The 23,793-nt window shown below is 41.2% G+C and overlaps 1 long non-coding RNA gene across 1 annotated transcript; it reads left to right on the top strand.

Moving 5' to 3' along the window:
* The first annotated feature begins 1,440 nt into the window (after nucleotides 1-1,440).
* On the top strand, nucleotides 1,441-22,299 carry LOC120395811. Its single transcript, XR_005592809.1, has 5 exons — nucleotides 1,441-1,547; nucleotides 13,959-14,055; nucleotides 21,303-21,379; nucleotides 22,004-22,060; nucleotides 22,182-22,299. It is a non-coding gene; the product is annotated as an uncharacterized LOC120395811 (long non-coding RNA).
* Nucleotides 22,300-23,793: the final 1,494 nt, after the last annotated feature.

Below are 23,793 nucleotides of genomic sequence, written 5' to 3'. Positions count from 1 at the left end.
CACATATTGTCCAAAATGGAGGGGAGGGAGCATGTAATTCTGTAAGTAAATCCCCAAAGCAATATCTGTGTCCCAAGTCTTCTAGTTAGATAGGCCTATAACATTTTTGTATCTGCCCCTAACCTATTACAAACCCATTCCAGATTCTCTAAATCAAACATGATTAGCTGTTAATTAAATTAAGCCTAATTTCTCCTGAGACCAAAACAATATTGTCATCCAGCCTATAATCTGTCATGTTCCTTTCAAACTATCCCTTTCTTCCAATTTGTATAAGTATACCACTCTGCATGTGAGTTGCAAAGCAAAAGAAGCCCTTTATTGTACAGCCACACTAATTCAATGCTGTGTATTTAGTGGAGTAGCTCAGGGGTTTATCTTTATACTTATCTTTTTAAAAAATAGAAACATAAAAGTAAATCCATATAGGCATTCATGGGAAAGGGAGAAAGGTATTAAGACTATGGAGATGTTAGCTGTGTGGTGCACTGTTGCTTCATTAAAAATTGCTGTGTATCCAGGTCAGAGATTCCAATTAAAATCCTATATATATTAGAAGGAACATCCCTGGAGTTTGCATGCTGTTAAGTTGCCCATTTGCTGAAAGGTCTATGGTTGGAGGTGGATCCCTATTATATGTTTGATGACATTGCACCCATGTGCAATCCTTTTGGCAGCTTGTTCTAAAGCCTATGCTGGATATCACATGACCTCCCACTATCCCCTTACATTGTATTAGTTGGAATATCTCCCTATACCTTTGACACACCATTACAATTGTCTCGGTGTTCATCCAAACACAACTGCAAGAATTTTGGTTTTGTTGTTCATAGAGAAAGTTAAACCCTCCCTGATGGGTGCTGGAAGCACTGTAAAAGTGTTTGTGAGGGTCAAGGAACCCAAACATCTTTCCACCCCCCTCCTGTTTGAACCTCTCCAAACCCTTGATTAAGGGAGCATCCCCACACCTGCCCAACTCTTCCAGAGGGCAACTTTCAGTGGGGGACCCAGGGGCTTAAGTAGTCCCTGGAGCACTTTTGAAAGTTAAAATGTAAAAATCAGTCTATTTCAGGAGCAATTGTTGTAATTATGTACCCCTCCCCCTCAACCCAGTAGTACCTGTGCTATACTACCCCCAAATCACCTGGCAGCTCTCCCTCCTCTCAATAGCATGTCTGTGGGCCCCCCCCACCGGCAGAGAGTGGAGGAATCAGAGAGAGGAAGAAGGACATGGGGGATTCCATGCTGACCCCTCATCCAGGTGCCCCACCCCCACTCACTTGTGTTTGGTATTTCCTGATTCAGAACCACAGGGTTCAGCAGGGGATCCCACTCCCACCCAGAGCCATGGTGACTGACAGAAGCATAGACCAGTCATAGCTCTTCTGTGAGGGCAAAGCTTTGAAGCAACCTCAGGATCCTCTTGGAGCACTAGCTGCAGCTGGTCCTATGTGCTCATGTGGGCCATCCCACAATTCATTTGCAACCTTTGGAAGCTGCAATACAGCTCAGCCTGCAGTTTGGGCAGGACTCCCCACGATTATGAGGTAGGCCCGCCTGCCCTACCTAAGTGGCACCTCAGTTGTGAATGTGTTCAGGTTTTAAAAAGTGCACAGTGGTAGTGGGGGAAATGGTCCTTTGGTTCTTCCCCTTTCCAATCTCTGGCTCCTCCCCTCCACTGTTATGTTTTCCCAGATGAGATGGAATGTAACAGCAATGAAAAAGCCACAGTTATATAGAAACGATACATATTCAGGGCACACTGTTACTTAGATACTATTCACTGAATTTCCTGAACAGGATATTTCCTCCTTAACCAAACTGCCTAACTTTTTATATGTATAATATTTCATTATAATTAAACCTTCATTTCCTCCTCCTCCTCTCCATATTGTATTACTTTCAAAAGTTTGATTGTTCCAGTCACCACTGGATTTTTAGTGTTGTTTTACTGCTCTCATTTTCATTTCTAATGTTAGTTATGTTCATGGCATTTAAAATCTTTTCCTTCTTTCTATGCATTTGTTTTCTTAAAATGAATCAATACAAAATTATTTGAAACAATAGTAAACGTAGCAGCAACACCTCACAGGGAAGAACCTGCTATGATAACTGTGAAATCAGAATTTACCTGACACGGAAAATCATACAAATGTAGGGCTGAAAGGGACTTGAGAGATCATTTAATCCATCCTCCCACACAGAGGGAGGACCAAGTATACATAGACCATCCTTGAGAGGTGTTCATCTAACTTATTCTTGGTGGGTGGAGGGATAGCTCAGTGGTTTGAGCATTGGCTTGCTAAGCCTTGGGTTATGAGTTCAATTCTTGAGGAGCCATTTAGGAATCTGGGGCAAAAATCTGTCTGGGGATTGGTCCTGCTTTGAGCAAGGGATTTGACTAGATGACCTCCTGAGGTCCTTTTCAACCCTGATATTCTATGGAAACCTCCAATGATAGAGATTCTACAACTTTCCTGGGAAACCTATTCCAGTGATTAACTATCCTTAGAAAGGTTTTTGCTAATATCTCACCTAAATTACTCTTGCTGAAGATTAAGCTCATTATTTTTTGTCCTATCTTTGGTGGACATTAAGAACAATTGATCACTGTCCTTTTTATTACAGTTCTTAATATAATTGAAGAGTATTATCAGCCCCTTCCCCACTCATCTTTTGACAAGATTAACATGTCCACTTTTTTATTTGTTTTTTAACCTTTCCTCAGAGGCCAGATTTTCTAAATCTCTTATCATTTTTGTTGCTGTCCTCTGGATTCTCTCCAATTTGTCCACATCTTTCTTAAAGTATGGTGCCCAAAACTGGACGTACTTCAGCTGAGGCCTCACCAGTGCCAAATAGAGCAAACCAATTACATTCCACATTTAATCTATGACATTTCTATTAGTACATCCTAGAATGATATTAATATTCTTCATAACTGCATAAGCAATTTCTGATCTACTATAACCCACAGATAACTGGCTATCCAGTAATACTGCAGACAATTATTTCCCCCTTCTACTTGTACATTTGATTTTTCCTTCCTAAGTGTAATGCTTTGCTCTTGTCTTTAATGAATTCCATCTAGTTTACTTTAAACCAATTCTCCAGTTTATCAAGGTCACTTTTGAATTCTTCTGTCTTCTAAAGTGCTTGCATCCCCACCCAGCTTGGTGTCATCTGCAAATTGTTTAAGTATACCCTCCATTCCAAGTCATTAATGAACATATTGAATAGTATCAGACCCAGAACTGACCCCAAATGACCCTTCCCCCCCAAGATATGCCCTGCGAATATGACAGCAAACCATTCATAAACTTTTTGTTCAGTTTTTTCAACCAGTTGAAAAAACACCTTTTCCTAGTTTGCTTATAAGGTCATGTTGGAATGTATGAAAGTCTTACTTAAATCATTATATATCATGTCTACTCCTTTCCTCTCATCCATTAGGACAGTTACCCTGTCAGGGAAGGAAATTAGGTTGGTTTGGCATGATTTATTCTTGACAAATTCATGTTAGCTATTACTTGTCACCCTATTATCCTCTAGGTGCTTACAAATTTATGATTTAATAATATGTTCCAGTATCTTTCCAGGTATCAAAGTTAGGCTGAATAGTCTATAATTCCATGGCTCATCATTGTTCCCCTTTTTATAAAGATAAGTACTATGTTTGCCCTTCTCCTCTCCTCTGGGTCCTCACCTGTTCTCAGTGAACTCTTGAAGATAATCGCTAATATTCTGAAATTGCTTCTGCTAGTTTCTTAGGTACCCTAGGGTGAAGTTTATCAGGCCCTGCTCACTTCAATGAATTTAAATTATCAAAATATTCTTTAACCTGCTCTTTCCCTACTCTGGCTTGTGTTCCTTTCCCCTTGTTGCTGCTATTAATTGTGTAAAGCATATGGTCACAAATTAACTTTTTAGTGAAGACTGAAGCAAAATAGGCATTAAGCGTCTCAGCCTTCTTGATGATATCCATTATTAGCACTCCTTTCCCACTAATTGGTGGACCTACACTTTTCTTCATCTTTCTCCTGCCCCTAATATATTTATAGAATTTACTCCTATTGCCTATTATGTCCCTTACTAAGTGTAACTCATTTTGTGCCTTAACCTTTCTGATTTTGTCCCTATATGCTTGTGCTATTCTTCTTTATTCATCCTTAGCAATTTTTCCATGTTTCCATTTTTTTTGGAGGATTCCTTTTTTATTTTCAGGTAATTAAAGAGCTCCTGATGGAACCATATTGGCCTCTTGCTATTTTTCCTATCTTTCCTTCATTCCGGGATAGTTTGCTGTATTGTCTCTTTGAGAAACTGCCTGCTCCCCTGAACTCCTTTTTCTCTTAGATTTTCTTCCCAGAAGACCTTATCTACCAGTTCTCTGAGCTTGTTAAAGCCTTCCTTTTTGATGTCCATTGGCCTTTTTTTGTTCATTCTTCCTCTCCTTAAAATCATGAAATCTATTATTTCATGATCACTTTCACCCAAATTCCTTCCACCTTCAGATTTCAACCTGTCATTCCCTGTTAGTCAGACTCAAGTCTAAAAAGACTGCCCCACGGGTTACCTACTCCACCTTCTGAAACAAGAAGTTGTTGCCAATACATTCCAAGAATTTATTGGAGACTTTGTGGTTTGCTGTTTTACTTTTCCAACTGAGGTCTGAGTAGTTAAAGTCCCCCATTATTAGCAGGTCCTGTGGTTTTTTGGATATTTCTTGTATTTGTTATAGAAATGCCTTATCCATATCCTTCCCACTTGATTTGCTGGTCTATAGCAGACCCCTATTAGCACTCTGTTTTTTATCTTCACCCAGAGATTTTCAACGGGTCTGTGTCTCACCATCTTCTTCATCTCAAAACAAATAAATACATTCTTGACATATAAAGTGGCAACTTTTCCCTCCTCTCCCCACTTGTTCTTCCTGAACAAATGTTCCAGTCATGACAATTATCCCACAGAGTCACTGTGATGTCAACTAAGTAACAATTTAGCTTGTATATTAAGACTTTCTGTTCTTCCTGTTTATTCCCTATTCTCCTTTCATTGGTGTATGCAATGTTTCTCCTGAATTTTTTCAATAGGTGATATAAATATCAGATGGTGTCTAAGTATGGGCAGTAAAAAAGGGTCCATATGGCATGTGGAATAAACTATAGCAGTAGAAGGCACATTTGTACTCAAATAACTGTGTACACACTAGGAGTTGGGCTGGTATAGCTATTTTCATTAAAAAAAATCACATCTCTAATCGGTATAGTTTACTCTGCTTTTTGTATTGCTATACCAGACTTTCCACTGGTGTAAACTGAGTAACTCCACTGAAGTGAATGGAATTACATCGCTGTGAAACTAGTGTAAATTCCTATTAATATTTACTTGCTCTTTAGAAAGCATGGATAATGGGGATTAAACATCTTCTTTCCATCCTCAATTCTCCAAATGTTGGAATCAGGGTGGGAGTGGGGGGTGGCAAGCAGGGTACTAGACCCAAACAGTCCATCTCTCTAGAAAACACACAGGCCTGGAACCCCAACTGGGGCAGAGCCAGAGCCCCAGTATAGGCAGACAATGTATGTGGCTGCTGTACACTAGCTATTCATTCGCAGATCCCTGGGTTCTATTCAGCAGCATAGGAATAATCTGGAGCCAGTCAAGCTTGCCAGCCTTCTATACCTTTGGCACAAAGGAGCACTAGATGCCAGCAGTTTCCTCCACTATGTAGCCTCTAGCACAGAGAGAGGCAACCTTTGGCATGTGGCTCACCAGAGTAAGCCCCCTGGCGTGCCGGGCCGGTTTGTTTACCTGCCGCATCTGCAGGTTCAGCCGATCGCAGCTCCCACTGGCCATGGTCTCCTTCTCCTGGCCAATGGGGGCTACGGGAAGTGGTGCTGGCTGAGGGATGTGCTGGCTGCCACTTTCTGCAGCCCCCATTGTCCTGGAGCGGCGAACCGCGGCCAGTGGGAGCCGCGATCGGCCAAACCTGCAGATGTGGCAGGTAAACAAACTGGCCCGGCACGCCAGGGGGCTTACCCTGGCAGGCCGCGTGCCAAAGGTTGCCAATCCCTGCTCTAACGCTTGCCTTTGCACCAGGCTTGATGGAAACAACATCAAGAAGCCTTCAGACCGTATAGACAATTAGACCCTTCTGATGTCACATTCTCCATTCTAACTCTAGGTTCCCCAGGAAGCCCAACAATTCCAACACTTCATTGACTTTCACCATTTGGCTTGGGTGAAAAAAAATTACATGAATTCAAAGTTGTGATATTTTGTTTTTTGATTTACCAGTAGGAGAATAGCACTTTTATCTATGAAAACTGCATGCTGCTTGGCAAGAAACAAAACAAAGCTGTACATCACAGTGAAGGAAGAGGAATAATTGGAGTTAAAGGTCAAAGAGTAAATTTAGCCTTCTTTAAGTTATAGCTTTGATCTGATACATACCAAAGTAATAAGCAGTGCTAACACTTCTAATGGAGAGAAGGCCAAGAGGGAGGGAAGTTTCATAGGCATTAGAGAGAAATCAGCAGGAATACACAACATCTGAAAAAATACTACACATAATCTTTTTTCCTTTTGGTTCTTCTTTGTCTTTTGACAAGGAACAAGGGTTTATATTTGTTTTTAATTATTTGATAGAAGTGGGAAAACATGAGTACCTTCTATTCAAAATGGTTTGAACAGTGCCAGTTCAGATAAGTTTCAGTTTTCTGAACCAGTGCTGTAGTGTTGGATCCAGTGTGGAATCAAAAATCCTGAACCCTCATAACTCATGAGAGAGTCTATTTTTGGGAAACTCATGCTTGATTCTTGTTTCACTGGTGCAGTTCCACTCCAACTTTATTGGAATTACTCCTGATTTACACTACTGTCAGAAGAGAATCACAGCCTTCATGTTGAATTTTTCTGACTCAGGCATAGTTCCTCAGCTGGTGTAAATCATCCTAGGTCTATGGAGCAATGACAGTTTACACCAGCTGAGCATCTGTCCGAGGATGTTTCAGTTTGGGTAAGCATGGGTAAGTTCTGGGTAAGCATTAAGGGCTTAATTCACTGATATGCTGTGACTACTTTGCACTGACTCAACTATGCAAAACAACTTTAAATTTAATTTGACTGCTAACTTAGCCAATCAGCTAATTCAGCAGCTTTCATTGCTGGATGGGGAGGAGAACAAATAGCTAGATTGTACTAGTGAATGTAGCTTTCAGATTTTTGTGTACCGGTACTTCATTTTTTCAAACCAAACTGAATCTCTGAATTTATTAAGGTTCACTCCTGACTGGTTTAATTTAGATTTTAAATTCCTCAGAGCAGGGATTTGAACTTTGATTTGCCTATAAAGTGCCATGCAAGCCTATTGTGTTTTAAATGAATTATAAATAATACTAATAGTTGGGGGCTATTTGGTTTTGCTGTCAATGGAGATTTCAATGCACCACTGAAACAAAATTATTGCAATATTTGTCCAGATAAAACTTTCCACAACAGCAGTTACAGTTCTTGCTTCTATTTTTTTAATTTCTGTCTTGCTTACTGGAATTAGGGAAATATGTGATATTTATTTCAATGCAGTTTGAGGAAGAGGCTGCTAAAAACATTCTTTATTTTGTTTTGTTTTTACAAATAACAAGAAAGATTTTCTTCTCATTTACAATCATATATGTCCAAAATAACTCCGCTGAAGTAGATGTATTTACAATGGACAAGATCATCAGCTGGTGTCATTCTATAATGAGTTACACGAACTGAAGGTCTGGTCCACTAGGTCTATATTGCTGTAAATGAGAGGAAAAATTGGCTCTGTCGTTTAGATTCTGCTCTCATTCACAGTCCTATAAAACTAGAGTAACACCATTGTCCTAAATGGGTCACTCTACTTTTACATCAGTGCAAATATAAGATGAACCTGAGTCCATGTTTGTATGTGCATGCACATTCTGTGTGTTTTCTCTGGCAGAATGCTTACTGTCTCACTGCAATAGACAAATGATGATGGTCGCAACAATGCAAGGCAGCAGTATCTCCCAAGCTAAGTTGGGTACTTCAGTTGGAACAACTACCAGTGAAATCTGTTTAAGCATCCACCAATTAGGTCAAATAAAAACAATTGCTTAGGGTAGGTCTATACTTACCGCGCGAGTCGACATGGAGAGTTCGACTTCTCGGAGTTCGAACTATTGCGTCTAATCAAGACGCGATAGTTCGAACTCCCCATGGGCTCCGGTCAACTCCGGAACTCCACCACCGCGAACGGTGGTGGCAGAGTCGACCTTGGAGCTGCGGACTTCGATCCCGCGGCGTCTGGACGGGTGAGTAGCCCGAACTAAGGTACTTCGACTTCAGCTACGCTATTCGTGTAGCTCAGGGGTCGGCAACCGGTGGCTCGCGGCTCGCCAGGGAAAGCACCCTGGCGGGCCGGCCCGGTTTGTTTATCTGCCGCGTCGGCAAGTTCGGCCGATCGCGGCTCCCACTGGCCGTGGTTCGTGGTCCAAGGCCAATGCGGGAGGCAGGAAGCGGCGCGAGCTGAGGGATGTTCTGGCCGCGGCTTCCGGCCTTTTCTAAAACTCATTTTAGGCTGTTTTACATGATAAAATTCACTGCAATGTTTATGTCTCCTAAGGTAAACCACAGGAACAACCTGACGTGGAACCATCATAACAGTGGACTCATTTAATAGATAATCAGAAGGAAATATGATTTGTTCATTGTCTTTCCCCATTATAGTGCATTATGAAGTAAGGTTGATTAAACTCTTTTTAGTCAATTATGAAAAAAAATAATTTTCCACATTTCTTTTCTCTTCATAATACAAATTAACTGTAATTTTTTTCCTCCTACTGACATTTATCACATATACACATTTGTATTTAATTTAGTGCAAGTCTTCAAGCCCAGTCTCACCCTTGTGTTGAGTCTTCCAGTACGAAATAGAAAAGCCCAAAATTAGTTTTGGTTAATGAGGAGGACAATTTCCTGTTCAATGTAAATAAATGTGGCATATTGTATATCTTTCTGTTAGTGAAAATCACATTAAAGAAAATTGGTTGCAGTTATGAATGTGTCTGTTCTCCAAGTCACTGATCATACAAACATTTATCATGACACTCATGTAGCTGCAAATGGTACTTCAAACAATAAAGTCTTTAAAGTTTATGACAAGGACTAAAACAGAATAAAAGGCAAAAAAAACACTTATGCCCTTTTGAGTATCTCGGGATCTTTCATCCTTTAATGTTCTCATTAGAGACAAAGTAAGATCATTTCTGGTTCCAAGAAATAATAAAAAAGGGAAGTGTAAATAGCAACATAGCTGTAAGTTTGTGAAAATGGTCAGAACATTTGAAAGTAGCTCCAGAAAGTCAAAACTTTAGGAGACTATATAGCTTTTTAAACCCTTAACTGATGGGGAGGGGTAGCTCAGTGGTTTGAGCATTGGCCTGCTAAACCCAGAGTTGTGAGTTCAATCCTTGAGAGGGCCACTTAGAGATCTGGGACAAAAATTGGTCCTGCTAGTGAAGGCAGGGGGCTGGACTCAATGACCAAGGTCCCTTCCCTTCCAGTTCTAGGAGATTGGTATATCTCCTATTATTATCATCATCTAATGTGCCACATTTATCTAGCAAAATGCATATGCAGTGGTAACTGAAAGGCTGAGTATATTCTGTCTGTCCAGTGTTGTTGATGAAGCTTCAGCAGAATGAAGCACCATAAGTGGTATGGAGGAATATATAGATGGAATAGTTGGAATAATTATTAATAGCCTACAAAAATCCTCTAAGACAGAGGTGGGCAAACTTCAGCCCATGGGCCACATCTGCCCCGTGGGACCCTCCTGCCCAGCCCCTGAGCTCCTGGCCTGGGAGGCTAGCCCTCGGCCCCTCCCCCACAGCCTCAGCTCACTCTGTCACCAGCACAATGCTCCGGGCGGCGGGGCTGTGAGCTCCTGGGGCAGCGCAGCTGCAGAGCTGGGGCCTGACCCGGTGCTCTGTGCTACGTGGCAGTGCAGCTGTACCGCCACCAGCCACTGGTGCTGCAGACAGCGTGGTAAGGGGGCAGAGGGTGTTTAGGGTGGTGGTCAGGAGGAGAGGGTGTGGATAGGGGTTGGGGCAGTCAGAGGGCTGGGAATGGGAGTAAGAGTCCCCAGGGGGCAGTCAGGAATGAGAGGAGGGGTTGGCTAGAGTGGCAGGGTGCAGTCAGGGGTGGGGATTCTGGGGGCTGTCAGGATAGGGAACGGGGGGTTGGATGGGGCAGGAGTCCTGAGGGCAGGTGTCAGAGAGTGAGAAGCAGGAAGGGGAGGGGGCGGGGGCCGGGCCATGTCTGACTGTTTGGGGAGGCATGGCCCTCCATACAATTTCAGAAACCTGATGCGGCCCTCAGGGCAAAAAGTTTGTCCGCCCCTGCTTTAAAACCAGTAGATCTTTGTTGGAATGAAACCCCTCAAAACTATTGCTCTTTCTTGTTTTATACTTAGGTTGTTGGGGCTGGGACTGTCGTTTTTGTTTTGTACAGTGCCTAGGATAATGGGCAGTGTGGTTTAGTAGATAGGGCACTGGGATAGGACTCAGGGACTGGGTCTTTATTCACCTTTCTGCACTGATACTGTAGGATTGCTAATGTTCATAATTTAGACTAAGGACTGGACCCAATGACCCAGAAGGTTGCTACCAGTCCAGTGTTCTGTGAGTAGGACTCAAAAGTGCTACTGTAATACAATCAGCAAGAAATATTAATGGATTGTGTATAGCATGTGCTCACTTATAAGCTGCCTTGTGGTTATTTATTGTAGTCAGGAGTTAACTCATTTCCACATTGAGCTAGAGGGTTGATTTGACTGTTCATTGTGCTCCACTAAATCATTTTTTTCCCAATATTTTGGGTCTGACATATTGAGACTTGTGTGTGTATGTTTTAAGAATCCTTATCAGGAGAATTGATTTCAGAATCCATATCAACATGTTTGTTTAAAACAAATGAACAAACAAACACAGACTTGCTGATATTCTGCACTTTATATTGATTTGAGTTCACTGCTTGCTTAATACATTAAATGTAAGAAAAGAAAGCAAATTATGCACCATAAATAACTTGTCAAACAATGTACTATAAAGTATCACTCAGCAGTCTCAGTGCAAACTGCTGAATCAGAATTTTCAGAGAAAGCCTTGACTATATTTACTTTATAGAAAAATAAACTGGTGAATAAAACATTAAGATAAAGCAAGAATCCAATTCTGTGTTTTCCTTTTGTACTAAAAGCAGACATTTGTTTAGCTGTAATTTTCACAGATACAAAAACTTAAAGCTGTCTTTTAAATACCCAAAAGACAAATAGCAAAAAGATTCTGCCAGCATTGCTTATACTAATAGTCAGTGGAAAGTATCACATGTAGAATGTTTTATTAAACTGGTTACTTTTTCTAACATAAATGCATAAATTGTAGTTTGGTAATACAGGCAAATGCCACTAATATGTTGTATACCTTAGGGAACCAAAACAAAGATAAAGTGAAGATGTCATAAAGCTGCTAACTGCTCAGAATCCAGCACCTCTGGTTTGAGTTCCTGATGGATTTGATGCTAATAGTGGGAGTACATGACCATTATTCACAAGTCAGGATCAAAAGGTTCAGTGGTTCAATTTAGTTTGGAAGAGCACTCTACGCTTTCTGGGCCTGATTCTCCTCCCACTTCCAATGGTATAAATCAGAATTAATTCCATTAAAGTCAATAAAAGGAGAGAAGAATCAGGTGCTCTCTGTGTTTATCCAAACCTTAATTAAACCTGAGTTACTGAACCTCTTAGGTCTGCAAGGGTGGGCTTGAAAATGGATGAGAACAGACTTTACCATGACACTTTATTTCTCATTTTAAACAAAAATGAGAACTGCAAATATGAAAGATAACTGGAGTAGAGGGGGAAGATGAAAAAATATATGCAGACTTTTTTAAACCCCCAAAATGGACCATATTTTGGTCAGGTTTGGGGCAAAGGTTTGAATAAATTCCTATTGCTGCAATATGTTACACATGCCCCTTGTACTCATTTTTTGTTTATATGATTAATCAGTGGAGCTATTAACCAGTGACCTGGATTGGTGAGGTAACAGTAAAGAGGGGCAACTTTCATCAGTCAAAAGAGAGACTAAATTTGTATTTCTATATGACTCTGTCTTATGTTTTGGAATGACTGTTTGGATGCCTCTCTGATTACTTGTACACAATGTTATTGTAGCTGTGTTGGTCCAGGATATTAGAGAGACAAGGTGGGTGAGGTAATACCTTTTATTGGACCACCATCTGTTAGTGAGAGAGACAAGCTTTCAAACTTACACAGAGCTCTTCTTCAGGTCTGAGAACCTAAAAGAGTATCACTGCAAAATACAAGGTGGAACAAATTGCTTAGCATAAGTAGTTAACACATTTCAAGGGACCCTTAACAGGCCACTTCACCTTGAATGGTTCCTTGAAATGTTTGAAGTATTTAAACAATCTGTTCCCCCTTGTGTTTAGCACTGACACTCTGAGTTAGTTTCCCAGACCTGAAGAAGATCTCTGTGTGGCTCGAAAACTTGTCTCTGTCACCAACAGAATTTGCACCAAGAAAAGATATTACCTCACCTACCTTGTCTCTCTGATTACTTCGCCACTGTTCAATGCATTCTTGTGCTTGCTTAAAGTTTTTTTTTCTGGTTACTAGCCTCTGGGCAACTAGCTCTGTGCAGGGAGTGGGCCTTGGTGTAGGGGGTCTGTCATGAATGAGATGTTACATGGGGGGCATTTTTAGTTCCAGCCCAGAATAACAGAAAAGTGTGGCAGAAACAAAGTACCAATACACTCTGTGGAAGTGAACAATCCCTTCCCTCAGAAATGTATTGAATGCCATCATGAAAGCATGTGTCTTCAGTAATCTCAATTGTGAAAAAGATAAGATTTCTGAGCTGCAATGCAGGAGGGCAATTAACAGGAGTGACCTTCTCCTGAGGGTGCAGGCAACTATTTGCTTACAAAAGGTCATGAGATGTTTTGATCTCCAGTAGGGAGTGGATAGGCAAACTTCTCTTCAATAATTCCCCCCTTATGAGAACTCATCTATGGAGTTTTAGCAATCTCTCATGTGCAGAAGCTCAGCTTTGCTATAGTCTGATATATCTTTTTCAGGATGGATTAAGCTATGCTTGTATTTCATCTTCCCATTTTTGCTAATTCTTAAAGAAATAGTGCACAATGTGGGTTAAATCTTACTTATCTTCTCATGCATATAGTCCCATATATGTTAATGTACATTGTATATGAGCAATTAAAAGTTTTGATTTTTAAAGACCCTTGTGTTTAGCAAAAGACAGAATCCAATACTACATATCCAGCTTTCCAACAGATTCTCTTAAAATCTCATTTGCTTGATTGGGCCTCATGTTATGAATGGCCAAGTCTGGTAGTGGTACAACTGACTCTGACAGCATAGAATCTGGCCCAGTGTCACAATCACAAGATGTACTAAGGTCCTGACAGTAGTAGATCTGCCAGCTCTGAGACTCACAGCTAAGACATTAATTCTCATAGGCCATGGCTACACTTAACAGTAGGTTGGCACTGCTGCAATCGATGCAGTGATGTCAATTTAGCAGGACTGGTGAAGAGCACTCCTTGGTGGATTCTAGTACTCCACCTCCCCAAGAAGAGTAAGGGAAGTTGGCAGGAGAGCATCTCCCATTAACACAGCACAGTGTAGACACCGCGATAAGTCAATCTAAGCTACATTGACTTGAGTTACATTATTCACTTAACGGAAGTAGGGTAACTTGGGTGGACTTGCTGCGGTAGCGTAGACCTGCCCATAGTGAATATCACATTTGCCCAGGAGATGCAGCGTAGGCATCTGACCATAGGTGAATGATGACCAAGAATGCCACCATTTTGCTTCCCTAATTCTGTGTTTTTTCTAGGGGCTCCCAGAACAAGTCATAACACAAAAGCGTTCCCGCTGCTGCCTTGACCTATCACTGGCACATTTTCCTACTGGGGATGATGCAGGAGGATGATGTAAGTCTACCTATGTCATTCTTATGCTGTGCTTGAAATGGGGGTGGTGGTTCCAAGAGGCTATCCTTTCATAGCAGCAGAGGAATCTACAAACTTTTAGGTGCCTAAGCTCCTTATACAAGGCACGGGGAGAGATAGATGCCTAAGAATGGGATCCACATAAGCAAGCATGCTAGTCAGGGAGCTGCCTAAGCTATCTAACAGCACACCAAGGAGGGGAGTGTGTCCTAAGCATCCTTCTCAGGGAGGTCAGAGGGAGGAGCCTATCTTTGATTAGGATCCACAGCTGGGAACCTTCTCCTGGAGTCAGGTGCCTAAGGTGTTTCTTGTCAGAGCAGAAAACAGCTGGGGAGAAAGCAGCCTCCCTTATAACTTTTAGACTGGTGGTTATGGCACACACTTAAGAGGAAACCAGGCAGAAGGGAGAATTGAATTGGGGTCTCCCAACTCCTGGGTGCATTTCTTAACTACTGGGCTAAAGGTTATAAGGAAGACCTCCTCTTCTCCCCCCACACATATCTGTCTTGTGTGGAGTTGTGTACTCTAGAAACAGCTACTGGAGCAGGCCATGTATGTGAGATAGGAAGAGGAATGTCTGTCTTCACCTGCTTTGGGGATCTTGCTGGGATTTATCTGTGAAATTGGCAACCAGGCATATAGAGTGAGGCATTGTGCATGTGCCCAGTGGCAGAAATTTAGGCCCCTGGGGGACTTTTACCACACAAATGTAGGCATTGAGGGATTTTAAGTGCCTCCCAAGTTAGGCATTAGCCGAGCAGTAATTTGAGGGTCTCACCACCACCACAGAGCCTAGCTGAGGGGTGGAAAGGCTTCCCCATGCCAGGGGTACATGGGACTTTGCTCATGCAGGGCGTGGCTCCTCCTGCCTAGCACCCTGCGCCAGATGGTCTCAGGCTTTCCTGGGGCACGGCTCAGCCAGAGGCAGGGGTGAGCTGAGCACTCTGACGAGGGACTGGTTCACCACACAGTGCTGGGAGCGGGACGTGCCCTGCCATGGGGATGCAGAGGAGCAGTGGGGCTGGGGAAGGGAGCAAAGCAGGGAGAGGATATCAAGAGAGGGAGCATCTAAAGGGCTGATGGGTGGGCAGCAGAGGCAACACATAACCAGCCACTGTGTGGCACCTGCCCACACGCACCAGCCACCATAGCTCACAGCGTGCAGCCAGTGCAGGCCAGAAATGGGGTCAGGGACGGGACCCTGTTGGCTGAGAACTGGCCCTCAGCAGCACCCACCCCCATCGTGGCCACTGGACAGCCCCACTCACAGCTGGTGGGGGGAGGCTGGCGAGCAAGGATCTAGCCAGCAGCAGGACTCACCAGTACTGATGGGGAGGAGACAGAAAATACAGGACAATTTGCCTGTTCTTTAAGAAAAAGTTGGGACACCTGCTGGAGGGCTTAAATATAGGACTATCCTTTTAAAAAAGGGACATCTGGTCACCCTACTTCTCAGACTGACTGCACCAGCCAATCACACTGTCCCACAGGGCCTGGAGTGGTCGCTCCGATTCGCCCTGCCCAAGGGGATGGCTCTGTAAGTAGCCCATGGTCCTGAGAGCTCCTGTGCCAAAGTCACTGAATTGATGAGCAAACTGGGGTGAAATTATTTAGAGTGACAACATATGAGAACATTTTGTAATGGGGCCAGCTGAGAACTGGCTGTGCTTTTGTTTCCCTGTTGAGTAAATTGGTCTCATGGCAGGATGTAACCAGCAAAGTGGTATGAGGGGACATACTCCCTTAGTTGATACTACTTCTAGTGTGGGTAGAAGAAGCTGATCATTTCTTATGCACCAAGGAGGCCCCTCCAAGAGTTGGAAGTATAGTTAGTAGACATACGTAGAGTAGTAGGCGTGATTTGCCTACTGAGTACCAAATGTGTACACACGGGCTAGAATCAGGACTGGAGCCCACTTGCACTAAGTATGCAAAGTCATCAATTAAGGGAAAAGAATCCATACCACATAATTTAGGTGACCAGTCACACTGACCAAAACATGAATTCCAACTATCAAATTCTCTAAGATGTTCTCACAACAAGCAATTTTGAAAGGCTGTAGACACAAATAGGTCCATAAATTCTAGCTGTTGAATTATTAAGAAAAATGAAAAAAAAACCCAAAACATAATAAAGTCATATTATTGTCAAAAAGAAATAGGAACAAATCTAACAAATTAATTGTTTTCTATATAGATTTGGGTTTAATTTCCAAGTCATTACTCTCTCGTTCTTGTTATTTTGTCCATACAGAATGATAATTAAGCTTGGGACAATCCCTTGTGTAAAGCAACTTTCATCAGTGGATTTACACCCAGGATTAAACTGGCCTTGTGATTCCTACATGTATCTACAAATCTAACTAATTAGATAATTACTTGTTTTCAATAAGAAAATATAATTGTCTTGCAAGGGAAAAAAGTGATTCTGTAATGATCATGTATACACTAAATGTCCAGGTGCTGCATCTCAGTTAATGATCTCTCTGTATCACCCTTCCAGCAGCTTTTGTTTCTTTCTCATTTACAGAGCTGTCAGAGAGTATAGATTAGGTCAGACTTGGCAAAGATGGAAAACAGATCTGCCTGACTGTATAATAAAGACGGTGGTGCTCTTTCCTGCTTTATAGTCAGGTTACTTCAAACAACAGCTTGAAGAAGTAGAAAGAGAATCAGATTTTATACGTCCCTGTACACCACCTGAATTTGCATCACAAATTTCAAATATTCTCACTAGCAAACTGATATCTTTAGAGTAACCTCTTTCCAGCCTATGATAAAAAATAACGTTAAGACCTGTTAACCTCTGCATGCTAAGAGGGGGGAATTCTAATGTCTCTTTTACCAGCACCATTGGTAGCACACTGATATTTTAAAAGAACATACTGCTTATGCCAGTGTTTCACATGACTGACTTAGAAAAAAACAGACTGCACTATTCCTTTTCCATTCCAAAGCTCAGTTACAAGCTGAGACTATTAAAAGGTAGATATATACAACATCAGAAGGAGGATACCTGAACAGTGTAGACAAAATGCCACTAATTACTGTGCCTATTGACAATATTTCTTTTCATATGCATCACATTCTGAACACAGATTTGTAAATTTCACTCTAAAAGAGTCTGTTTAGTTTCCAAGTCTAAGACTTGTATTAAAGTCATCACATCTATATGCTTAAAAAATAAATTCTAAAATCATATATGTGTGCATTTAGTGCCTATGAGAGGTATGTGACTGGCAACCATAAAGATCGAAACCCTCAGTTTATCCACTGAACATGTACAGTTACAGTTCCCCACACTATCTAACCAAAGGTCCTGTCAAGGAGCAACTCTTTACTGGGCTTCTGTCTGTTTATGGACAAGGTTAGCTAAAAACAGTTTCTGTCCAGATGTCTGGGTCCTGATATAGGCAGGTTTCTTAGCATGCTCATGGCACCACCCTGGAGGGTAGGAAAAGTCTTGCCTCCACTTCCACCCTGTAATATGCCTCTTAAGAAATGTGTTCTCTCCAGTCATGGCCTATACTGAACCAATATCAGGGCAATAATTAATAAAGTTAAGATTTAAATACCTTAAAACCACTGTTAAGACCTGCATGTAGAAGCCATTTGTAGTGCACAACCACAACAGTTCTATTGGTCCTATAAAATTAAATAACAATGTGCCATAGTCTTGGGAGCCATTTTGAGTGCCATATTTACATATACACTCTCCCAGAACACTCCAGTAACAATCACCACAGCCCTACTCACCAAGGCTCGCTGCAGTACAAAACTGAATAGTGATTGTCTGTGTTTCTTCATGCCTGTAATGGCATAAGCAGAATTTGTTAAGGCTTATCTGGGAAGGGTGGAAGTAAAGCAGTGTGGTCAACTCTCATGATTTTATCAGATCTCATGATATTTAGCATTTTTCTTAAAATTCCAGCTATTGGAGTCAGGTGGCTTAATGAGAATTTCAGCTTTCATGTTTTAAAAAAAACTTTCCAGGTCTGATTGTTGCAGAGAAAAGTTTAAAAACATCTCAGTGCACCCTAAAGGTTCAGAAACCAGAAGGCAAATTAAAAGAACACTAAAATGTATTATTAAAGCAAACAAACAAAAAAAACCCCATGATTTTCAGAGGTCTGACTCATGATTTTTTGAAGATTTGAGATAAGCAATAGTGGCTAAGTGACATGTCCTGCAAATCTGCCAGCTCATTGGCCACATTTCCACATAATTGCTACCACCAGTGAACTTTTTGTAATGTAAAAATCTTCAACGATTACAGTTAAGCAATCATTAACATGAGGCATTTTATTTGGGTAATTCAATTTCAATAAATTCTAACCATTGTAGCCAATATCATTATAGATAATGCATCAGAGTGACATGAAGTGCCCATTTCTCTGCTTATGGTGCATATGATATCAGACTTGTCAAAAAGCAGTGGAGCTGATCAGTCATAACCCTGAACAGACCACAACCTTCACATTCAATCCCCCAATAGGCTCCCAAGTGTCTGAAAGAACACAGTAATGTGACAGAGGACAGTGGTAAGCCATGGGCACCAGCACTGCTAGCCTATAAAACAAGCAAAGGATTTTTAATTTCTTCTCTTGTTCTAATTCTGTGTTACTGAATTTGAAACGATGGATAGCATACAACAGCGGGAAACTGTAACTTTCTTTAGCAATGTTCTGACATCTGGGTTAAACTAATAGCTTTTGAGTGGCCTGACTCTTTCTAAGCAGGATAATTAATAACTTGATAAGGAGACCTTAGAATAGTTTGTTTGAATCTCCCTTCTCGCTCTCTCGCTCTAATAAAAGAGAAAAAAAAAGGAGTCGAAGTTGTGGATTTGGCCAGGGAAAAATGGCCTGGGGGAGATGCCTTTAGTATCTTTTTATTGTTGAGATAATTGTCTGTTAGGGTGAAATTCCCCACCCTTAGGAGAGGGTCATCAGCACAAGGTCATACGCCATTGAAGTCTCAAATAAGACTTCAAATTAGAGTTTAAGAAGGAATTAAGCAGATCATAGGCCCTGTCCTGGACCTCTGCACAGGGGTGAATTGCACTCAGTGATTATTCCCCATATGTATTTGATTCTTCCCTTGTAAAGGCATCCTGTGGTGTAGTCTGAGGATGGTGCTATGCCTAGCATATCCCAGGAAGCACCTATAATAATGTATGGAGATATACCTATCTCATAGAGCTGGAAGGGTCATTGAGTCCAGTCCCCTGCCTTCCCAAGTAGGACCAAGTTCTGCCCCTGACAGGTGTTTTTTTGTTTGGTTTGTGTGCCCCAGATCCTGAAATGGCCCCCCTCAAGGATTGAACTCACAGCCCTGGGTTTAAGTAGGCCAATGCTCAAACCATTGAGCTATCCTGTCTAGCACCTGCTTGCTTATGGAAATGAATTCAGAGCCCCTGGCAAAGTTTAGGCTGATATTTAATTAACTGAAATGAAAATAAGGAGGACATCAATCTTGACTCATGCAGATGTTGATGGACAAAAAAGATTATTACATGCTGGTGGTGGGTTTTTTGGAGCAATAGGAAGTCATCAACAAAAAGAGAAAAGCAGAGGAGGAAAATGGAAATAAAAGCTCAAGAGGGAAGTTTCAATCAACAGTTTTAGGCATAGACACATATGAGGTAAATGATGATGGAGACATTAACATCCGTTGTCCCAAGAGCATAAATGAGAACTCTGATGCACTCCCTCGTCCATCAGCAGCAAACTATGTATAATAGCAATAACTGTAATTTCTTTCCTTCCCAAAAAGATGGCTTCTATTCATTCCATATTCACAGCCCTTCGTGTTTAGTACTGTGACAACAGTGACAAAAACCATCATCACATGCAACCCATTAGCTGCAAGCAAGCAGTATAATTGCAATTTAATGTATCTTTTTGGACTAATTTACACAGTTTGCACAGTTATAAAAATATTATTCATTATTACTCTTATAAAAATCCATTTCTATGGTAAAATTTATCTGAATATAAAGCTAGGGAAGAATCAATGCTAAGAATACTTCATTTTATTACATATAGCAATGATTGCCTGATATTACATCACTCAGATTAATGAGGCAAATTAAGCAAGGGTGCATAACATAAGCATAGGAACCAGGGCAGTTCTTTCCTCTTCTTTCTCCCATTCCCATATAACTATAAGAGTGAAATGTCAATGCAGCACAACCTGTGCAACACAACCACCAATAATAGTCACAGGGCTCACACAGGGCTTGGTAAGTGATCAATAAGCAGCCTCAGCAGCCCATGTAACATTCTTCCTTCCATTCACAGGTGTTGTGGAGCATACATCAAAGATCAATGTCTATTGCAATATACTCGAGTCCATGTAATTTCACTTCAGTAGGCATTTCCATCTTCCTTTCAGTCTCAGAAAAGCACAGTCAATTTGCATCTTGGCACAACTGAGGTGGTAGATGAATCCCCATCTGTTGACATTTTCACAGTCTGGGTATAACTTATTCAGTGAGAGTAACAAAAAAGTTAGTCTTGGAACAGAGTTATCATTGATATCTCTGCTGTGTGGTGGGAATTGCATCCCTGCCAGTTCCTTCTTATACAAACTAGAATTCTTTAACATTATGGCACCATACACCTTGCTAGCCCCAGCCAATGTTTACCTTCAGGAGATGGCCTGTGTGATCCCTGTGACCAGCTACATCCTTCTGCTCAAGAAGTCTTATAGTTGTAGAACTCTTTGGCTTCAGTGTCTTCCAGTACATCCAATACTATTACACTGGTTACCTTGAATATGTGGAGCAGTATCACTTGCTGTATCGGCATGAATGGTTCTCACTGCAGTCTTTCACACTTTAAAAACAAACAAACAAACAAAAAACCTATGCCACAGTCTGGTGATTGTGACAGACTCCAGAGTGTAATAGCAACTCCTTTGTCCATAGGGACAACAGTTCTCAAATATGTGTATTTTTCTCCATAAGGCATGTGCCATCTCTACACATAGAAAGTCAAAGTGGCCTCAGTTATCTGCAGGTGTCTTGGTTAGTTTCCCTTGATCCAGGCAGCTACAACATTGTCTCACCAGTGGAAAGAGCTTGTCTTGGCCTCGATTTTACTTTCTTCTTGGTTTAATTCGCAATGTAGATGGACACAAACCTCTGCACATGTTTCTGATTCCTTTTCACACACCATCTCAGAACACACTTGTCCTGGTACCATTTTTCCTCCTTCTGCTTCCAGGTTGCCAAGCGTCAAAATCTACAGTTGAAAAGAAGCAGTAACCTGCAATGACAGGGAGGTTCATAAAATACAAAAAGGTGGGTTTGATTTTTGAGTTGAAACATTGTGGGTGTGAAATAACATATAGGAGAACACAGACCTTGTGAACTTTACTCATTTGTATTTCACAGGAATATTCATATTAAGTTTCAAAGCAACTGTCTATTTTTCTATGGAAAGTTGCTAAAGGGTGACCTTTTATCCAGTTAAGGTACAATGGTTAGTTTCCTAATTCTTTTCTTTGAAGAAATACTGAAAGGATATGTTAGAGGTGTGGGTGAGTGGTTGTTTCTGTTTGGCCATGAATTATTTTCATAGATCTGCTGAAGCCTTTCTCCTTATATTGAGGCCATATGTTACCGCATATCTGTTTACCCCAGAGAGGAAGGCAGTGGGTAAATACCTCAAATTGGCCTCTTGGTTTTTCTATTCTTGATATTTTTAAGGTTTGTTGCAACAATGGATATTTTAAAGAAACTTCTGGCTTAAGTGGCATTTTCAAAATGACATTTAGGTCAATGCTTTCCCAGCTCAACATGGCTAACCCACATTGTCTGTACCAGGGTGTACTGCATCCCTGTTTTGCTCATAGGAGGTGCTGAAAGATAGAGTTATTCAGAATCATCAACCATAAAGATGAAAGTAAAGGCTTTGCCTTTCAGGTCAGCAAGCGATCTCAGTAAGACTGTTCTGGAAATCATGTGATTGATCACCTCTGGGTAAGGAAGTCATAACATCAGCTACTGGCTACACCAGCCTTGAGTAATGTCCTTGTACCCAAGAACACCCCACTGGTATGAACTTCTGTGCTGTTAACCATCATCTGGTCCTTCATTCCAGCTCCTGCTTCCATTCCATATGAGCCTGAAGATGACAGGAGCTACAGAGTTTGAACCCTTTTTATCTTAAGTACCTTATTTTTCCTTTTTCTGTGTTTATTAACTGGGAGACATCCTAGCTTTTTATTATTTTAGGGTGTGAATGTGTGTGTATGAGCCCGAGTAAAGACCACACTGGGAGACACTGAAGAATAATCCCCACATAAACAGCCCTAAACTCTGTCTTCAAATGGGGGAGGGATTGCTCAGTGGTTTGAGCATTGGCCTACTAAACCCAGGGTTGTGAGTTCAATCCTTGAGGAGACCACTTAAGGATCTGGGGCAAAAATTGGTTCCCCTAGTGAAGGCAGGGGGCTGGACTCAATGACCTTTCAAGGTCCCTTCCAGCTCTAGGAGGTTGGTATATCTCCAATTTTATATATATATATATATATATATATATAAAAGAATGGTTATCCTGGGCAGGTGTCCAAAAAAAAACAAACCCCAAACACTGAGTTGTCAGCTATATGTATTATTCAGTGAGAAAGCTACTAAACTTCCTGTTATCAGACTGTCTTGTTGAAGTTTGTAATCTGTGTTGGAGGGAGGGGAAGGAAACTGACTAGCTGCCACATAACACTGACATTTAAGGAGAAAACTTCATTTGGCTTTTGAGGCTATGATGGAAACAATCATTTGGTTTCTGTACCAAAATATACACCTGGCTAAGCATTGATATCAATGCTGTGTGTTAATTCCTTAATTGGGGTTATAATGAAATCATTGAAATGGACACCAACCTGCATTAATTTCCTGTTTTAGGATTCATAAGAATCTGCTCTATTCATTGTATGATTTGACTAAATTGAATATTGAAATCCAATATTGTTGCTAACTTGTCTATTTGATCTGATTTTGACCTCAGTTTGATAATAGTCTTGTGTAATCCTTAGTTGGTTTAATAGGATTTACAGTAGTTTAGTCTTATGATATGTTTTCTTGATTTTATTTTTATTTATTATCTTTAATACCATATATAAAAGTCATATTGAGTCATATTTCTTTCAATAAGCAACATGGGCCAGAACAGTTGAGGATTTCTGCTAGGTATAAGCTGATCCATCTAAAAGTCTAGTTAGTCCTCTCTACACGAACATTTTGGTAGTCTCATGAGTTGTGTGTAAAAATCTCATAATACTGTAAGAAAGTGATAGGTGGTTTCTGAGAAAATACCCATAACAGTTGGTGCAGGCAGGTGCTGCTGAGAAACTGTGGAATGTGCTCAGAGTAACTCAGTGCAGTCATAAAATCACAGGCAGAGTGCTAGGTGTGGATGCAAAACCACTATTATGGTGCCATCAAAGCTAGTGTGTGGACACAATTCAAATATGTAAATTGTAGCTAGCTAAGCTGACTGTATCTAACTGATTACAAAATCAAAGTTGTAGCATGAATAAGGCCTCAAACCTTGTCCCAGAATTTGCTCCAATTCCAGCCGCTGGTGGCTGGCTGCTTGTGTAATTGCATGGGTGAAAACCTCAACCACAGATCTGGAAAGCTTTGCTCTGTACTGGTGGAACATTCCACTTTTTGAAACCAAGGATTTCAATTGCTGATACGAAGGGTTAACC

This window comes from Mauremys reevesii, linkage group 1 (genome assembly GCF_016161935.1).
Source record: "Mauremys reevesii isolate NIE-2019 linkage group 1, ASM1616193v1, whole genome shotgun sequence".
NCBI lineage: Eukaryota > Metazoa > Chordata > Testudines > Geoemydidae > Mauremys > Mauremys reevesii.
Note: the sequence above shows the minus strand (reverse complement) of the source record. Positions and strands in the feature narration are given on the sequence as shown.